This window comes from Haliotis cracherodii, unplaced genomic scaffold (genome assembly GCF_022045235.1).
Source record: "Haliotis cracherodii isolate W230 unplaced genomic scaffold, xgHalCrac1.p SCAF_4, whole genome shotgun sequence".
NCBI classification, from domain to species: Eukaryota; Metazoa; Mollusca; class Gastropoda; order Lepetellida; family Haliotidae; genus Haliotis; species Haliotis cracherodii.
In genome coordinates, this window is record NW_027266297.1 from 49398969 (window position 1) to 49414300 (window position 15332).

Sequence of the window (15332 nt, forward strand, 5' to 3'; positions counted from 1 at the left end):
TAATTGGTGTGTGGATGCATCTTTAGATGTCTGCACTCATGAAATAATTGGCCCAACTCCATCAAAATCACGACGGTATCAAGAAACAGCAGCACTGATAATAAAACATCAAAGTATGTCAAAGTTTTAAAAAAGTTGGTGTGTGGATGCATCTTTAGATGTCTGCACTCATGAAATAATTGGCCCAACTCCATCAAAATCACGACGGTATCAGGAAACAGCAGCACTGATAATAAAACATCAAAGTATGTCAAAGTTTTAAAAATAATTGGTGTGTGGATGCATCTTTAGATGTCTGCACTCATGAAATAATTGGCCCAACTCCATCAAACTCACGACGGTATCAGGAAACAGCAGCACTGACAATAAAACATTAAAGTATGTCAAAGTTTTAAAAATAATTGGTGTGTGGATGCATCTTTAGATGTCTGCACTCATGAAATAATTGGCCCAACTCCATCAAAATCACGACGGTATGCAGAAGCAGCAGCACTGATAATAAAACATCAAAGTATGTCGAAGTTTAATTTCTTTTTAGATTCTACTACTGCACTCATGAAATAATTGGCCCAACTCCATCAAACTGACGACGGTATCAGGAAACAGCAGCACTGATAATAAAACATCAAAGTATGTCAAAGTTTTAAAAATAATTGGTGTGTGGATGCATCTTTAGATGTCTGCACTCATGAAATAATTGGCCCAACTCCATCAAAATAACGACGGTATCAAGAAACAGCAGCACTGATAATAAAACATCAAAGTATGTCGAAGTTGAAAAAAAATTGGTGTGTGGATGCATCTTTAGATGTCTGCACTCATGAAATAATTGGCCCAACTCCATCAAACTCACGACGGTATCAGGAAACAGCAGCACTGATAATAAAACATCAAAGTATGTCAAAGTTTTAAAAATACTTGGTGTGTGGATGCATCTTTAGATGTCTGCACTCATGAAATAATTGGCCCAACTCCATCAAACTCACGACGGTATCAGGAAACAGCAGCACTGACAATAAAACATTAAAGTATGTCAAAGTTTTAAAAATAATTGGTGTGTGGATGCATCTTTAGATGTCTGCACTCATGAAATAATTGGCCCAACTCCATCAAAATCACGACGGTATGCAGAAGCAGCAGCACTGATAATAAAACATCAAAGTATGTCGAAGTTTAATTTCTTTTTAGATTCTACTACTGCACTCATGAAATAATTGGCCAAACTCCATCAAAATCACGACGGTATCAGGAAACAGCAGCACTGATAATAAAACATCAAAGTATGTGGAAGTTGAAAAAAAGTTGGTGTGTGGATGCATCTTTAGATGTCTGCACTCAGGAAATAATTGGCCCAACTCCATCAAAATCACGATGGTATCAAGAAGCAGCAGCACTGACAAAAAACATTAAAGCATGTCGAAGTTGAAAAAAAATTGGTGTGTAGATGCACTCATTAAATAATTGGCCCAACTCCATCAAAATCACGATGGTATCAAGAAGCAGCAGCACTGATAATAAAACATCAAAGTATGTCAAAGTTTTAAAAATAATTGGTGTGTGGATGCATCTTTAGATGTCTGCACTCATGAAATAATTGGCCCAACTCCATCAAAATCACGACGGTATGCAGAAGCAGCAGCACTGATAATAAAACATCAAATTATGTCGAAGTTTAATTTCTTTTTAGATTCTACTACTGCACTCATGAAATAATTGGCCCAACTCCATCAAACTGACGACGGTATCAGGAAACAGCAGCACTGATAATAAAACATCAAAGTATGTCAAAGTTTTAAAAATAATTGGTGTGTGGATGCATCTTTAGATGTCTGCACTCATGAAATAATTGGCCCAACTCCATCAAAATCACGACGGTATCAAGAAACAGCAGCACTGATAATAAAACATCAAAGTATGTCAAAGTTTTAAAAAAGTTGGTGTGTGGATGCATCTTTAGATGTCTGCACTCATGAAATAATTGGCCCAACTCCATCAAAATCACGACGGTATCAGGAAACAGCAGCACTGATAATAAAACATCAAAGTATGTCAAAGTTTTAAAAATAATTGGTGTGTGGATGCATCTTTAGATGTCTGCACTCATGAAATAATTGGCCCAACTCCATCAAACTCACGACGGTATCAGGAAACAGCAGCACTGACAATAAAACATTAAAGTATGTCAAAGTTTTAAAAATAATTGGTGTGTGGATGCATCTTTAGATGTCTGCACTCATGAAATAATTGGCCCAACTCCATCAAAATCACGACGGTATGCAGAAGCAGCAGCACTGATAATAAAACATCAAAGTATGTCGAAGTTTAATTTCTTTTTAGATTCTACTACTGCACTCATGAAATAATTGGCCCAACTCCATCAAACTGACGACGGTATCAGGAAACAGCAGCACTGATAATAAAACATCAAAGTATGTCAAAGTTTTAAAAATAATTGGTGTGTGGATGCATCTTTAGATGTCTGCACTCATGAAATAATTGGCCCAACTCCATCAAAATAACGACGGTATCAAGAAACAGCAGCACTGATAATAAAACATCAAAGTATGTCGAAGTTGAAAAAAAATTGGTGTGTGGATGCATCTTTAGATGTCTGCACTCATGAAATAATTGGCCCAACTCCATCAAACTCACGACGGTATCAGGAAACAGCAGCACTGATAATAAAACATCAAAGTATGTCGAAGTTTTAAAAATACTTGGTGTGTGGATGCATCTTTAGATGTCTGCACTCATGAAATGATTGGCCCAACTCCATCAAACTCACGACGGTATCAGGAAACAGCAGCACTGACAATAAAACATTAAAGTATGTCAAAGTTTTAAAAATAATTGGTGTGTGGATGCATCTTTAGATGTCTGCACTCATGAAATAATTGGCCCAACTCCATCAAAATCACGACGGTATGCAGAAGCAGCAGCACTGATAATAAAACATCAAAGTATGTCGAAGTTTAATTTCTTTTTAGATTCTACTACTGCACTCATGAAATAATTGGCCAAACTCCATCAAAATCACGACGGTATCAGGAAACAGCAGCACTGATAATAAAACATCAAAGTATGTCAAAGTTTTAAAAATAATTGGTGTGTGGATGCATCTTTAGATGTCTGCACTCATGAAATAATTGGCCCAACTCCATCAAAATCACGACGGTATCAAGAAACATCAGCACTGATAATAAAACATCAAAGTATGTCGAAGTTGAAAAAAAATTGGTGTGTGGATGCATCTTTAAATGTATGCACTCATGAAATAATTGGCCCAACTCCATCAAAATCACGACGGTATCAAGAAGCAGCAGCACTGATAATAAAACATCAAAGTATGTCAAAGTTTTAAAAATAATTGGTGTGTGGATGCATCTTTAGATGTCTGCACTCAGAAAATAATTGGCCCAACTCCATCAAAATCACGACGGTATCAAGAAACATCAGCACTGATAATAAAACATCAAAGTATGTCGAAGTTTAATTTCTTTTTAGATTCTACTACTGCACTCATGAAATAATTGGCCAAACTCCATCAAAATCACGATGGTATCAGGAAACAGCAGCACTGATAATAAAACATCAAAGTATGTCAAAGTTTTAAAAATAATTGGTGTGTGGATGCATCTTTAGATGTCTGCACTCATGAAATAATTGGCCCAACTCCATCAAAATCACGATGGTATGCAGAAGCAGCAGCACTGATAATAAAACATCAAAGTATGTCGAAGTTTAATTTCTTTTTAGATTCTACTACTGCACTCATGAAATAATTGGCCCAACTCCATCAAAATCACGACGGTATGCAGAAGCAGCAGCACTGATAATAAAACATCAAAGTATGTCGAAGTTTAATTTCTTTTTAGATTCTACTACTGCACTCATGAAATAATTGGCCCAACTCCATCAAAATCACGACGGTATCAGGAAACAGCAGCACTGATAATAAAACATCAAAGTATGTGGAAGTTGAAAAAAAGTTGGTGTGTGGATGCATCTTTAGATGTCTGCACTCAGGAAATAATTGGCCCAACTCCATCAAAATCACGATGGTATCAAGAAGCAGCAGCACTGATAATAAAACATCAAAGTATGTCAAAGTTTTAAAAATAATTGGTGTGTGGATGCATCTTTAGATGTCTGCACTCATGAAATAATTGGCCCAACTCCATCAAAATCACGACGGTATCAAGAAACATCAGCACTGATAATAAAACATCAAAGTATGTCGAAGTTGAAAAAAAATTGGTGTGTGGATGCATCTTTAAATGTATGCACTCATGAAATAATTGGCCCAACTCCATCAAAATCACGACGGTATCAAGAAGCAGCAGCACTGATAATAAAACATCAAAGTATGTCAAAGTTTTAAAAATAATTGGTGTGTGGATGCATCTTTAGATGTCTGCACTCAGAAAATAATTGGCCCAACTCCATCAAAATCACGACGGTATCAAGAAACATCAGCACTGATAATAAAACATCAAAGTATGTCGAAGTTTAATTTCTTTTTAGATTCTACTACTGCACTCATGAAATAATTGGCCAAACTCCATCAAAATCACGATGGTATCAGGAAACAGCAGCACTGATAATAAAACATCAAAGTATGTCAAAGTTTTAAAAATAATTGGTGTGTGGATGCATCTTTAGATGTCTGCACTCATGAAATAATTGGCCCAACTCCATCAAAATCACGATGGTATGCAGAAGCAGCAGCACTGATAATAAAACATCAAAGTATGTCGAAGTTTAATTTCTTTTTAGATTCTACTACTGCACTCATGAAATAATTGGCCCAACTCCATCAAAATCACGACGGTATGCAGAAGCAGCAGCACTGATAATAAAACATCAAAGTATGTCGAAGTTTAATTTCTTTTTAGATTCTACTACTGCACTCATGAAATAATTGGCCCAACTCCATCAAAATCACGACGGTATCAAGAAACATCAGCACTGATAATAAAACATCAAAGTATGTGGAAGTTGAAAAAAGTTGGTGTGTGGATGCATCTTTAGATGTCTGCACTCATGAAATAATTGGCCCAACTCCATCAAAATCACGATGGTATCAAGAAGCAGCAGCACTGATAATAAAACATCAAAGTATGTCGAAGTTTAATTTCTTTTTAGATTCTACTACTGCACTCATGAAATAATTGGCCAAATTCCATCAAAATCACGACGGTATCAGGAAACAGCAGCACTGATAATAAAACATCAAAGTATGTCAAAGTTTTAAAAATAATTGGTGTGTGGATGCATCTTTAGATGTCTGCACTCATGAAATAATTGGCCCAACTCCATCAAAATCACGACGGTATCAAGAAACATCAGCACTGATAATAAAACATCAAAGCATGTCGAAGTTGAAAAAAAATTGGTGTATGGATGCATCTTTAAATGTCTGCACTCATGAAATAATTGGCCCAACTCCATCAAAATCACGATGGTATCAAGAAGCAGCAGCACTGATAATAAAACATCAAAGTATGTCAAAGTTTTAAAAAAAATTGGTGTGTGGATGCATCTTTAGATGTCTGCACTCAGGAAATAATTGGCCCAACTCCATCAAAATCACGACGGTATGCAGAAGCAGCAGCACTGATAATAAAACATCAAAGTATGTCGAAGTTTAATTTCTTTTTAGATTCTACTACTGCACTCATGAAATAATTGGCCCAACTCCATCAAAATCACGACGGTATCAGGAAACAGCAGCACTGATAATAAAACATCAAAGTATGTCAAAGTTTTAAAAATAATTGGTGTGTGGATGCATCTTTAGATGTCTGCACTCATGAAATAATTGGCCCAACTCCATCAAAATCACGACGGTATCAGGAAACAGCAGAACTGACAATAAAACATTAAAGCATGTCGAAGTTGAAAAAAAATTGGTGTGTGGATGCACTCATTAAATAATTGGCCCAACTCCATCAAAATCACGATGGTATCAAGAAGCAGCAGCACTGATAATAAAACATCAAAGTATGTCAAAGTTTTAAAAATAATTGGTGTGTGGATGCATCTTTAGATGTCTGCACTCATGAAATAATTGGCCCAACTCCATCAAAATCACGACGGTATCAGGAAACAGCAGCACTGACAATAAAACATTAAAGCATGTCGAAGTTGAAAAAAAATTGGTGTGTGGATGCACTCATTAAATAATTGGCCCAACTCCATCAAAATCACGATGGTATCAAGAAGCAGCAGCACTGATAATAAAACATCAAAGTATGTCAAAGTTTTAAAAATAATTGGTGTGTGGATGCATCTTTAGATGTCTGCACTCATGAAATAATTGGCCCAACTCCATCAAAATCACGACGGTATGCAGAAGCAGCAGCACTGATAATAAAACATCAAAGTATGTCGAAGTTTAATTTCTTTTTAGATTCTACTACTGAACTCATGAAATAATTGGCCCAACTCCATCAAACTCACGACGGTATCAGGAAACAGCAGCACTGATAATAAAACATCAAAGTATGTCAAAGTTTTAAAAATAATTGGTGTGTGGATGCATCTTTAGATGTCTGCACTCATGAAATAATTGGCCCAACTCCATCAAAATCACGACGGTATCAAGAAACAGCAGCACTGATAATAAAACATCAAAGTATGTCGAAGTTGAAAAAAAATTGGTGTGTGGATGCATCTTTAGATGTCTGCACTCATGAAATAATTGGCCCAACTCCATCAAACTCACGACGGTATCAGGAAACAGCAGCACTGATAATAAAACATCAAAGTATGTCAAAGTTTTAAAAATAATTGGTGTGTGGATGCATCTTTAGATGTCTGCACTCATGAAATAATTGGCCCAACTCCATCAAAATCACGACGGTATCAAGAAACAGCAGCACTGATAATAAAACATTAAAGTATGTCAAAGTTTTAAAAAAGTTGGTGTGTGGATGCATCTTTAGATGTCTGCACTCATGAAATAATTGGCCCAACTCCATCAAACTCACGACGGTATCAGGAAACAGCAGCACTGATAATAAAACATCAAAGTATGTCAAAGTTTTAAAAATAATTGGTGTGTGGATGCATCTTTAGATGTCTGCACTCATGAAATAATTGGCCCAACTCCATCAAACTCACGACGGTATCAGGAAACAGCAGCACTGAAAATAAAACATTAAAGTATGTCAAAGTTTTAAAAATAATTGGTGTGTGGATGCATCTTTAGATGTCTGCACTCATGAAATAATTGGCCCAACTCCATCAAAATCACGACGGTATGCAGAAGCAGCAGCACTGATAATAAAACATCAAAGTATGTCGAAGTTTAATTTCTTTTTAGATTCTACAACTGCACTCATGAAATAATTGGCCAAACTCCATCAAAATCACGACGGTATCAGGAAACAGCAGCTCTGATAATAAAACATCAAAGTATGTGGAAGTTGAAAAAAAGTTGGTGTGTGGATGCATCTTTAGATGTCTGCACTCATGAAATAATTGGCCCAACTCCATCAAAATCACGATGGTATCAAGAAGCAGCAGCACTGATAATAAAACATCAAAGTATGTCAAAGTTTTAAAAATAATTGGTGTGTGGATGCATCTTTAGATGTCTGCACTCATGAAATAATTGGCCCAACTCCATCAAAATCACGACGGTATGCAGAAGCAGCAGCACTGATAATAAAACATCAAAGTATGTCGAAGTTTAATTTCTTTTTAGATTCTACTACTGAACTCATGAAATAATTGGCCCAACTCCATCAAACTCACGACGGTATCAGGAAACAGCAGCACTGATAATAAAACATCAAAGTATGTCAAAGTTTTAAAAATAATTGGTGTGTGGATGCATCTTTAGATGTCTGCACTCATGAAATAATTGGCCCAACTCCATCAAAATCACGACGGTATCAAGAAACAGCAGCACTGATAATAAAACATCAAAGTATGTCGAAGTTGAAAAAAAATTGGTGTGTGGATGCATCTTTAGATGTCTGCACTCATGAAATAATTGGCCCAACTCCATCAAACTCACGACGGTATCAGGAAACAGCAGCACTGATAATAAAACATCAAAGTATGTCAAAGTTTTAAAAATAATTGGTGTGTGGATGCATCTTTAGATGTCTGCACTCATGAAATAATTGGCCCAACTCCATCAAAATCACGACGGTATCAAGAAACAGCAGCACTGATAATAAAACATTAAAGTATGTCAAAGTTTTAAAAAAGTTGGTGTGTGGATGCATCTTTAGATGTCTGCACTCATGAAATAATTGGCCCAACTCCATCAAACTCACGACGGTATCAGGAAACAGCAGCACTGATAATAAAACATCAAAGTATGTCAAAGTTTTAAAAATAATTGGTGTGTGGATGCATCTTTAGATGTCTGCACTCATGAAATAATTGGCCCAACTCCATCAAACTCACGACGGTATCAGGAAACAGCAGCACTGAAAATAAAACATTAAAGTATGTCAAAGTTTTAAAAATAATTGGTGTGTGGATGCATCTTTAGATGTCTGCACTCATGAAATAATTGGCCCAACTCCATCAAAATCACGACGGTATGCAGAAGCAGCAGCACTGATAATAAAACATCAAAGTATGTCGAAGTTTAATTTCTTTTTAGATTCTACAACTGCACTCATGAAATAATTGGCCAAACTCCATCAAAATCACGACGGTATCAGGAAACAGCAGCTCTGATAATAAAACATCAAAGTATGTGGAAGTTGAAAAAAAGTTGGTGTGTGGATGCATCTTTAGATGTCTGCACTCATGAAATAATTGGCCCAACTCCATCAAACTCACGACGGTATCAGGAAACAGCAGCACTGATAATAAAACATCAAAGTATGTCAAAGTTTTAAAAATAATTGGTGTGTGGATGCATCTTTAGATGTCTGCACTCATGAAATAATTTGCCCAACTCCATCAAAATCACGACGGTATCAAGAAACAGCAGCACTGATAATAAAACATTAAAGTATGTCAAAGTTTTAAAAAAGTTGGTGTGTGGATGCATCTTTAGATGTCTGCACTCATGAAATAATTGGCCCAACTCCATCAAACGACGGTATCAGGAAACAGCAGCACTGATAATAAAACATCAAAGTATGTCAAAGTTTTAAAAATAATTGGTGTGTGGATGCATCTTTAGATGTCTGCACTCATGAAATAATTGGCCCAACTCCATCAAAATCACGACGGTATCAGGAAACAGCAGCACTGACAATAAAACATTAAAGTATGTCAAAGTTTTAAAAATAATTGGTGTGTGGATGCATCTTTAGATGTCTGCACTCATGAAATAATTGGCCCAACTCCATCAAAATCACGACGGTATGCAGAAGCAGCAGCACTGATAATAAAACATCAAAGTATGTGGAAGTTGAAAAAAAGTTGGTGTGTGGATGCATCTTTAGATGTCTGCACTCAGGAAATAATTGGCCCAACTCCATCAAAATCACGATGGTATCAAGAAGCAGCAGCACTGATAATAAAACATCAAAGTATGTCAAAGTTTTAAAAATAATTGGTGTGTGGATGCATCTTTAGATGGCTGCACTCATGAAATAATTGGCCCAACTCCATCAAAATCATGACGGTATCAAGAAAAATGTAACAGCGATTTGAATTTTTCCACAACCCAACCTTATATTATAATATGTTTGGTGTATGGATAGATTCCTAGAATTCCGACACTCTTGATTTAAAAAAGAAAATCACGATGGTATCAAGAAACAGCAGCACTGATAAGAAAACATCAAAGTATGTCGAAGTTTAATTTTTTTTTAGATTCTAACTCTGCACTCATGAAATAATTGGCCCAACTCCATCAAAATCACGACGGTATGCAGAAGCAGCAGCACTGATAATAAAACATCAAAGTATGTCAAAGTTTTAAAAATAATTGGTGTGTGGATGCATCTTTAGATGTCTGCACTCATGAAATAATTGGCCAAACTCCATCAAAATCACGACGGTATCAGGAAACAGCAGCACTGATAATAAAACATCAAAGTATGTCAAAGTTTTAAAAATAATTGGTGTGTGGATGCATCTTTAGATGTCTGCACTCATGAAATAATTGGCCCAACTCCATCAAAATCACGACGGTATCAAGAAACATCAGCACTGATAATAAAACATCAAAGTATGTCGAAGTTTAATTTCTTTTTAGATTCTACTACTGCACTCATGAAATAATTGGCCAAACTCCATCAAAATCACGACGGTATCAGGAAACAGCAGCACTGATAATAAAACATCAAAGTATGTCAAAGTTTTAAAAATAATTGGGGTGTGGATGCATCTTTAGATGTCTGCACTCATGAAATAATTGGCCCAACTCCATCAAAATCACGACGGTATGCAGAAGCAGCAGCACTGATAATAAAACATCAAAGTATGTCGAAGTTTAATTTCTTTTTAGATTCTACTACTGCACTCATGAAATAATTGGCCAAACTCCATCAAAATCACGACGGTATCAGGAAACAGCAGCACTGATAATAAAACATCAAAGTATGTCAAAGTTTTAAAAATGATTGGTGTGTGGATGCATCTTTAGATGTCTGCACTCATGAAATAATTGGCCCAACTCCATCAAAATCACGACGGTATCAAGAAACAGCAGCACTGATAATAAAACATCAAAGTATGTCGAAGTTGAAAAAAAATTGGTGTGTGGATGCATCTTTAGATGTCTGCACTCATGAAATAATTGGCCCAACTCCATCAAACTCACGACGGTATCAGGAAACAGCAGCACTGATAATAAAACATCAAAGTATGTCAAAGTTTTAAAAATAATTGGTGTGTGGATGCATCTTTAGATGTCTGCACTCATGAAATAATTGGCCCAACTCCATCAAAATCACGACGGTATCAGGAAACAGCAGCACTGACAATAAAACATTAAAGTATGTCAAAGTTTTAAAAATAATTGGTGTGTGGATGCATCTTTAGATGTCTGCACTCATGAAATAATTGGCCCAACTCCATCAAAATCACGACGGTATGCAGAAGCAGCAGCACTGATAATAAAACATCAAAGTATGTGGAAGTTGAAAAAAAGTTGGTGTGTGGATGCATCTTTAGATGTCTGCACTCAGGAAATAATTGGCCCAACTCCATCAAAATCACGATGGTATCAAGAAGCAGCAGCACTGATAATAAAACATCAAAGTATGTCAAAGTTTTAAAAATAATTGGTGTGTGGATGCATCTTTAGATGGCTGCACTCATGAAATAATTGGCCCAACTCCATCAAAATCATGACGGTATCAAGAAAAATGTAACAGCGATTTGAATTTTTCCACAACCCAACCTTATATTATAATATGTTTGGTGTATAGATAGATTCCTAGAATTCCGACACTCTTGATTTAAAAAAGAAAATCACGATGGTATCAAGAAACAGCAGCACTGATAAGAAAACATCAAAGTATGTCGAAGTTTAATTTTTTTTTAGATTCTAACTCTGCACTCATGAAATAATTGGCCAAACTCCATCAAAATCACGACGGTATGCAGAAGCAGCAGCACTGATAATAAAACATCAAAGTATGTCGAAGTTTTAAAAATAATTGGTGTGTGGATGCATCTTTAGATGTCTGCACTCATGAAATAATTGGCCCAACTCCATCAAAATCACGACGGTATCAGGAAACAGCAGCACTGATAATAAAACATCAAAGTATGTCAAAGTTTTAAAAATAATTGGTGTGTGGATGCATCTTTAGATGTCTGCACTCATGAAATAATTGGCCCAACTCCATCAAAATCACGACGGTATGCAGAAGCAGCAGCACTGATAATAAAACATCAAAGTATGTCGAAGTTTAATTTCTTTTTAGATTCTACTACTGCACTCATGAAATAATTGGCCAAACTCCATCAAAATCATGACGGTATCAAGAAAAATGTAACAACGATTTGAATTTTTCCACAACCCAACCTTATATTATAATATGTTTGGTGTATGGATAGATTCATAGAATTCTGACACTCTTGAATTAAAAAAAAAAATCACGATGGTATCAAGAAACAGCAGCACTGATAAGAAAACATCAAAGTATGTCGAAGTTTAATTTCTTTTTAGATTCTACTACTGCACTCATGAAATAATTGGCCCAACTCCATCAAAATCACGATGGTATCAAGAAGCAGCAGCACTGATAATAAAACATCAAAGTATGTGGAAGTTGAAAAAAAGTTGGTGTGTGGATGCATCTTTAGATGTCTGCACTCAGGAAATAATTGGCCCAACTCCATCAAAATCACGATGGTATCAAGAAGCAGCAGCACTGATAATAAAACATCAAAGTATGTCGAAGTTTAATTTCTTTTTAGATTCTACTACTGCACTCATGAAATAATTGGCCAAACTCCATCAAAATCACGACGGTATCAGGAAACAGCAGCACTGATAATAAAACATCAAAGTATGTCAAAGTTTTAAAAATAATTGGTGTGTGGATGCATCTTTAGATGTCTGCACTCATGAAATAATTGGCCCAACTCCATCAAAATCACGACGGTATCAAGAAACAGCAGCACTGATAATAAAACATCAAAGTATGTCGAAGTTGAAAAAAAATTGGTGTGTGGATGCATCTTTAGATGTCTGCACTCATGAAATAATTGGCCCAACTCCATCAAACTCACGACGGTATCAGGAAACAGCAGCACTGATAATAAAACATTAAAGTATGTCAAAGTTTTAAAAAAGTTGGTGTGTGGATGCATCTTTAGATGTCTGCACTCATGAAATAATTGGCCCAACTCCATCAAACTCACGACGGTATCAGGAAACAGCAGCACTGATAATAAAACATCAAAGTATGTCAAAGTTTTAAAAATAATTGGTGTGTGGATGCATCTTTAGATGTCTGCACTCATGAAATAATTGGCCCAACTCCATCAAAATCACGACGGTATCAAGAAGCAGCAGCACTGATAATAAAACATCAAAGTATGTCAAAGTTTTAAAAATAATTGGTGTGTGGATGCATCTTTAGATGTCTGCACTCAGGAAATAATTGGCCCAACTCCATCAAAATCACGACGGTATCAAGAAACATCAGCACTGATAATAAAACATCAAAGTATGTCGAAGTTTAATTTCTTTTTAGATTCTACTACTGCACTCATGAAATAATTGGCCAAACTCCATCAAAATCACGACGGTATCAGGAAACAGCAGCACTGATAATAAAACATCAAAGTATGTCAAAGTTTTAAAAATAATTGGTGTGTGGATGCATCTTTAGATGTCTGCACTCATGAAATAATTGGCCCAACTCCATCAAAATCACGATGGTATGCAGAAGCAGCAGCACTGATAATAAAACATCAAAGTATGTCGAAGTTTAATTTCTTTTTAGATTCTACTACTGCACTCATGAAATAATTGGCCCAACTCCATCAAAATCACGACGGTATGCAGAAGCAGCAGCACTGATAATAAAACATCAAAGTATGTCGAAGTTTAATTTCTTTTTAGATTCTACTACTGCACTCATGAAATAATTGGCCCAACTCCATCAAAATCACGACGGTATCAAGAAACATCAGCACTGATAATAAAACATCAAAGTATGTGGAAGTTGAAAAAAGTTGGTGTGTGGATGCATCTTTAGATGTCTGCACTCAGGAAATAATTGGCCCAACTCCATGAAAATCACGATGGTATCAAGAAGCAGCAGCACTGATAATAAAACATCAAAGTATGTCGAAGTTTAATTTCTTTTTAGATTCTACTACTGCACTCATGAAATAATTGGCCAAATTCCATCAAAATCACGACGGTATCAGGAAACAGCAGCACTGATAATAAAACATCAAAGTATGTCAAAGTTTTAAAAATAATTGGTGTGTGGATGCATCTTTAGATGTCTGCACTCAGGAAATAATTGGCCCAACTCCATCAAAATCACGACGGTATCAAGAAACATCAGCACTGATAATAAAACATCAAAGCATGTCGAAGTTGAAAAAAAATTGGTGTATGGATGCATCTTTAAATGTCTGCACTCATGAAATAATTGGCCCAACTCCATCAAAATCACGATGGTATCAAGAAGCAGCAGCACTGATAATAAAACATCAAAGTATGTCAAAGTTTTAAAAAAAATTGGTGTGTGGATGCATCTTTAGATGTCTGCACTCAGGAAATAATTGGCCCAACTCCATCAAAATCACGACGGTATGCAGAAGCAGCAGCACTGATATTAAACATCAAAGTATGTCGAAGTTTAATTTCTTTTTAGATTCTACTACTGCACTCATGAAATAATTGGCCCAACTCCATCAAAATCACGACGGTATCAGGAAACAGCAGCACTGATAATAAAACATCAAAGTATGTCAAAGTTTTAAAAATAATTGGTGTGTGGATGCATCTTTAGATGTCTGCACTCATGAAATAATTGGCCCAACTCCATCAAAATCACGACGGTATCAGGAAACAGCAGCACTGACAATAAAACATTAAAGCATGTCGAAGTTGAAAAAAAATTGGTGTGTGGATGCACTCATTAAATAATTGGCCCAACTCCATCAAAATCACGATGGTATCAAGAAGCAGCAGCACTGATAATAAAACATCAAAGTATGTCAAAGTTTTAAAAATAATTGGTGTGTGGATGCATCTTTAGATGTCTGCACTCATGAAATAATTGGCCCAACTCCATCAAAATCACGACGGTATGCAGAAGCAGCAGCACTGATAATAAAACATCAAAGTATGTCGAAGTTTAATTTCTTTTTAGATTCTACTACTGCACTCATGAAATAATTGGCCCAACTCCATCAAACTTACGACGGTATCAGGAAACAGCAGCACTGATAATAAAACATCAAAGTATGTCAAAGTTTTAAAAATAATTGGTGTGTGGATGCATCTTTAGATGTCTGCACTCATGAAATAATTGGCCCAACTCCATCAAAATCACGACGGTATCAAGAAACAGCAGCACTGATAATAAAACATCAAAGTATGTCGAAGTTGAAAAAAAATTGGTGTGTGGATGCATCTTTAGATGTCTGCACTCATGAAATAATTGGCCCAACTCCATCAAACTCACGACGGTATCAGGAAACAGCAGCACTGATAATAAAACATCAAAGTATGTCAAAGTTTTAAAAATAATTGGTGTGTGGATGCATCTTTAGATGTCTGCACTCATGAAATAATTGGCCCAACTCCATCAAAATCACGACGGTATCAAGAAACAGCAGCACTGATAATAAAACATTAAAGTATGTCAAAGTTTTAAAAAAGTTGGTGTGTGGATGCATCTTTAGATGTCTGCACTCATGAAATAATT